At 37.9% G+C, this 6,000-nt stretch overlaps 1 pseudogene; it reads left to right on the top strand.

Annotated features, from left to right (window-relative positions):
* The first annotated feature begins 5,208 nt into the window (after nt 1-5,208).
* The window catches only part of LOC139317722 (craniofacial development protein 2-like), a 128,470-nt pseudogene continuing 127,678 nt past the window's right edge, over nt 5,209-6,000 (top strand).

Raw genomic sequence — 6,000 nt, 5'->3', positions numbered from 1 at the left:
CCCGCGTTATTCTTACCCTTTATTTGGCCCCACTCCCAATCTATTGCTGCCTCCTGAGTCCCATCTGATGGCTACAGGGAAAAAAACTGTTTAAACTCTTGCTGCGGGGCTTCAAAGGGCCGCCCTACAGCTGATAAGTGTTAAAAGAAAACAAATGAGTAGCTATGCTAGGGAAAAAACAAAACTGAAAGTAAAGCAGGCTCTGCTGCAACGTGACAACATGTGGCAGGGAGAGATTTCTTTTTCTTTTTGCTCACCAAAAAAGGTAGGTGCAAACAATGGGAAATTTAGGGCAAAAGAGGAGAGTTCAAGATTTTAAAACACAAAAGAAAAAAAGCTCTATTTAACTAGGGAATTGTAATAATTGAGATACTATTAATTGTATATTGTGTTGAAAGCAGAAATGGTTAAGTTGTGGTTTGGAGGAATATATGGGGGAAATTATTTGGTTTATTATTATTGGTAAATATAATTAATGGATTTGTAAGAAATTGGATAGCATGGAAATAATTGGAATATTCATGTTCATATTGATTAATATACAAAAAAAGGTAGTTATATAACTAATTGATTTATATTAAAATGCTGAATTTGTATTAAACAACTGTAATATTACATAATTAACCAATGTGAGGATGGATATAAAAATAGATGACAATGGGAAGGGGTATAATATAGAATAGAAGGGAAAAATTGAATTTGATTAAGATTAGAGATGAGGATGAAGGGTAATATTGGTTTTTTTAAAAAAATAGATGAGGAATAAATATGGCAAAAAGGAAATATAGAAATTGTAAATTTAATTGAAATGACTAAACACTGTTTAAATTTGTGAACCGGCCAAATACTCTGTTCAAAAAAAATACATTGTATGTATGTGTGTTTCTAATTATTGCTATTTATTCATATTTGTTCTCTTTTATTCTTTAAAGTTTAACAATTCATTCTTTATCTTAATATCTTTATATTTGTTTGGGGTTGCCTTTCTTCCCTTTCATCTTTTTTATTGTACAGCAATCTTTCTCCTCAAACCTACCACCTCTCTCTTTTCTTTCCTTCTTACTTTCTCTTCCCCCCTTCTTCTCCTCCCTACTTCCTCTTCCTTTCTCCTTCTTCTCCTCTCTTCCTCCCTTCTCTTCCTTCCCTCTCTTCTCCTTCCTTCATCCCTCTCTATTGCTGTATCCTTTTGTGCATATGGATTACTCAGAGGGCTGAAAAAGTTATTTTTGACTGGTCCTTGCACTTTTGACCAGTCCTCGAACTTACGACTGTCTTCACATTTTACATTTTTCGCCCTATCTTGTCACCATGGTGAAGAGAAGCAGTTGTGAAATGAGTGACACGGTTGTTAAGAATGCTACAATGAGCATAAATGATGACCAGTCATAAGTGCGAGGACCGGTCAAAAGTGCGAAGACCTGTCAGAAATCACTTTTTTCAGCCCTCTGGGTAGTCCTTTTGTGCATATGGACTACTCAGAGGGCTGAAAAAGTTATTTTTGACTGGTCCTCGCACTTTTGACCAGTCCTCAAACTTACGACTGTGCTCACATTTTACGTTTTTTGCCCTATCTTGTCACCATGGTGAAGAGAAGCAGTTGTGAAATGAGTGACATGGTTGTTAAGAATGCTGCACGGGCATAAATGTGAGGATGGTAATAAGTGTGAGGACCAGTCAAAAGTGCGAGGACCTGCCAGAAATGACTTTTTTCAGCCCTCTGAGTAGTCCCTATACACATAGCCACGCCCACCCAGTCACATGACCAGCTAGCCACGCCCACCAAGTCACATGACCTCCAAGCCATGTCCACAAAATAAGCCACGCCCACAGAACTGGTAGTAAAAAAATTTAGAACCCACCCCTGCTCTTCTGTATGCTTTTATTGTGTCCCATAAATTCTGCAAAGAAGTGTGTTGTTTTATTATTTACCTCTAGAAATAAGGTCAGTTCCTGATTAATCTTTTGTATGTATGATGAGTTCCCCTTCTATTCCCTCATCTAAGTCATTCATGAAGATATTGAAGAGTACTGGCCAGTGGTGAAATGCTACCGGTTCGCACTGATTCAGGCAAACCGGTAGTGATAAGAACTACCGGTTCGGGTGAACCAGTAGTAAAAAAAAGCTACTGGTTCCTCCGAACCGGTATTTCTGATGATCAGCTGTGCCACGCGATTTAAAATTGCTAGAAAGCAGGAAATCCTGCTTTCTAGTGAATCTAAATTGCGCGGCACAGCTGATCCCCCCTTTGCTGTTCTACTTACCTTCCCAAGCCACCTTTTGGTGAATACTGTACATGCGCACACGCACAGTTTGTGTTTGGCATGCACTGCACATGCTCGGTCAGCAAACTGGTGGCAAACCGGTTCAGATTTCACCACTGGTACTGGGCCTAAGACAGAACCTTGTGGTACCTCACTGCTTACTTCCCTCTCTATAGATGTAGTACCATTAAGGACTACTCACTGAGTACAGTTTGTCAGCCAGTTACAAACCCATCTGATGGTGATGCTGTGTATCCCACAATTTTCCAGTATACTAAGAAGTAGGTTGTGGTCTACTTTGTCGAATGCCTTGCTGAAGTATACTATGTCCACAGCATTTCACAGGTCTACTAATTTAGTCACTTTGTCAAAGAATGAAATAAGATTGGTTTGGCATGATCTGTTTTTTTTAAATATAGTTTTTTTATTAGTTTATAATATGGCATACAAAGAGAATACAAAAGTAAATTTTAGGGAAATTAGGGAAGGGAAAAGGAAAGTGGATAGTGGGGGAAAGCAAGGGGAAAAGAAAAAAAAAGGCATTGACTTCTGATTCCTTTGGTGCAGTAAAATAAGGTATTAACATCTTTACTTTTACATAATAAACTAGCCATTTCTATAACAACAAATCTATCTAATCGGTAAAACCCAAAATCAAAGTTTCATTTTTTTCCACCTCAAGCACAAAGTTCAGAAGTGGTTTCCAAGTAGAAATAAAGGTATTTGTATTTTTTTCTTTAATCAAAACAGTCAATTTAGCCATCTCTGCTAACTATCAGTTTTTGCAGCCATTCATCCATTGTGAGGATCGAGGTGACCTTCCATTTCTGCGCATAAAGTAGTCTTGTTGCCGTCAACATATATAACATCAGAGTTCCAATTTTTTTTCCGAAGTCTTTTTCCATTAAACCCAAAAGAAAAGTCTCTGGTTTTCTTTCTATATTCACTTTAAGAATTTTTTGTATTAACATATGAATCCTACTCCAATATTTCTTTGCTTTATCACACGTCCACCATAAATGATAAAAAGTCCTTTCTTTACATTTACATTTCCAACGTTCATTTGAAGTACCTTTATATATTCTTGACAATTTATCTGGAGTTAAATACCAACGATACATCATCTTATAGAAATTTTCCTTTAAATTATAGTTTAATGTAAATTTTAAACCTTTATTCTACATATTCTCCCACTGTTCAAGTATTATATTATGTCCAAAGTTCCTTGCCCACTGAATCATACAATGCTTTACTTGTTCATTTTCCAGATTTAAATTCAATAACAGTTTATAGACTTTAGCATTAATATGTTCATCACTACCACACAGTAGAGTTTCCAATTCATTTTTAACAAAGTTAAACCCATGATTCTTTTTATCTAATTTAAAACTTTCTTTCAGTTGTAGATATGTAAACCAATGACAGACATGACCTTATGATTCTAGCTCCTCCTTAGATTTGAGGGTAGGGTCACCCAAGTTAAAAGATATTATTTTGCCATAAGTCCACCAGTTCAGCCTCGTCACCATTTCTTTTCTAAAAAAAGCTTCCTGTGGGGAAATCCAAAGAGGCATCTTCGTGGAAAACCGTGTTTTATATTTATTCCAAACTCTCAAAATAGCACGTCTGAAAAAATGGTTGTTGAAATCAACATTTTCTTTAACTTTATCATACCAGAGGTAACTCTGCCAACCAACTCTTAATTCATGGCCTCCTAAGTCCAGTAGCCTCTTATTCTGAAGGTTCACTCATTCTTTTAACCAGACCAAACAGCAGGCATCAAAATACAATTTCAAATCTGGCAGACCCAGACACCCTATTTCCTCAGCATCTTGCAGTAGCCTGTATCTTGGTTTTTTCCCTTGCCATATAAACTTTGAGATATCCCTCTGCCATTGTTTAAATGGAATATCAGTTGCAAGCATTGGTAGTGTCTGAAACAAAAAAAACATCTTTGGTAAGACATCCATCTTAACTACAGAGATTCTACCCAATAGTGATAACTGCAATTTATCCCATATTAATAATTTTTTAAAATGTCATTCCAAAGAGGTACATATTTGTTTTGGAACAGTTTTGTATTTGTGTTTGTTAACATGGCCCCCAAATATTTCACCTTTTTCTCAACCCTAAAACCAGACTTTTTAATCAATATATCCTCATCCTGTGCGGTCATATTCTTAATCAGCATTGATGTTTTCTGCTTATTTATTTTGAAACCTGCTAAAGACCCAAGCTCATTTAATTTCCTCATCAAATAGTCTATATTGTTTTTGGGTCTTGAAGAAATATCACCAAACCATCAGCGAAAGCCCTCAGCTTATAAACTTCCTTCTGAATATCTATATCTCTTTATACCTCTTATTTTCTCATCTTGCTCGATATCTCTATTCAAAACTTCCAACACCAGGATAAACAGCAAAGGAGACAAAGGACATCCTTGTCTTGTACCCTTTTGGATTTTGCATGTGTTAGTTAAGTCACCGTTAATAACATTTTTTGCTTGCTGTGATGTATAAACAGCTTTGACCCCTTGAATAAAATTCCCACCAAAATCCATTTCTTCCAGGACTTTAAACATAAAGGCCCAATTTAAGTTGTCAAAGGCCTTCTCTGCATCTAAGAATATTAAAGCTGCCTGTTGTTCATTATGATACTGTAAGTATTCAATAATATTTGAAACAGTTATCATGTTATTCCTTAACTGTCGTTTTGGCAGAAATCCAGATTGATCATCATGAATATATATACCTGTAAAACTTACTTTCCCTTTCATGGATCACTGCCTTGTTGTGGCAAAGGGGCTTGCACAGTGCAATGAAGCTATGAGCTATGCTGTGCAAGGCCACCCAAGATGGACAGGTCATAGCAGAGAGCTCTGACAAAACGTAATCCACTGGAGAAGAAAATGACAACCCACTCCAGTATCTTTGCCATGAAAACTCCATGGACAGTACCAAAAGGCAAAAAGTTATGACGCTGGAAGATGAGCCCATCAGGTCGGAAGCTGTCCAATATGCTACTGGGGAAGAGCAGAGAGCTAGTAGTAGTAGCGCCAGAAAGAGTGAAGCGGCTGGGCCAAAGCTGAAAGGACACTCAGCTGTGGATGTATCTGGTGGTGAAAGGAAAGTCTGATGCTGTAAAGATCTATACTCCATAGGAACCTGGAATGTAAGATCCGTGAATCAAGGCAAGCTGGACATGGTCAAACAAGAGATGACAAGACTGAACATCGACATCTTGGGAATCAACGAACTAAAATGGACAGGAATGGGTGAATTTAATTCAGATGAACATCAGGTATACTACTGCGGGCAAGAATCCCTCATAAGAAATGGAGTAGCCTTCATAGTCAAAATGACAGAATGATCTCAGTTCGAATCCAAGGCAAACCATTCAAAATCACAGTAGTCCAAGTTCTATGCCCCAACCACTGGTGCTGAAGAGGCTGAAGTTGACCGTTTCTATGAAGATGTACAACACCTTCTGTCAGCTTTGGAAGCCATATTAGGCCGGAAGCTTCCATGCTGCCACCTTCTCATGTGTGGGAAAGTAGGAGGGGGGATTTAGTAGAGGGGTTGTTGGTAGACATAATAGCATTCTTCCTGTCGGTCAAGGTCAGGGTGATCCGGCATCTGGAGGAGGAGTGGTTGGAGTGCTGAGTCGAGATGGGACGGACGTTGATTGGAGCATGTGATCGAATGAGGAGTGAGGGGATGGTTTGGGGGGTTTTGATTT

The sequence above is a fragment of the Pituophis catenifer genome, unplaced genomic scaffold (genome assembly GCF_029215685.1).
Source record: "Pituophis catenifer annectens isolate HBS135680 unplaced genomic scaffold, rPitCat1.0.hap2 SCAF_5, whole genome shotgun sequence".
In the NCBI taxonomy this organism is placed as follows: domain Eukaryota; kingdom Metazoa; phylum Chordata; class Lepidosauria; order Squamata; family Colubridae; genus Pituophis; species Pituophis catenifer.
Note: the sequence above shows the minus strand (reverse complement) of the source record. Positions and strands in the feature narration are given on the sequence as shown.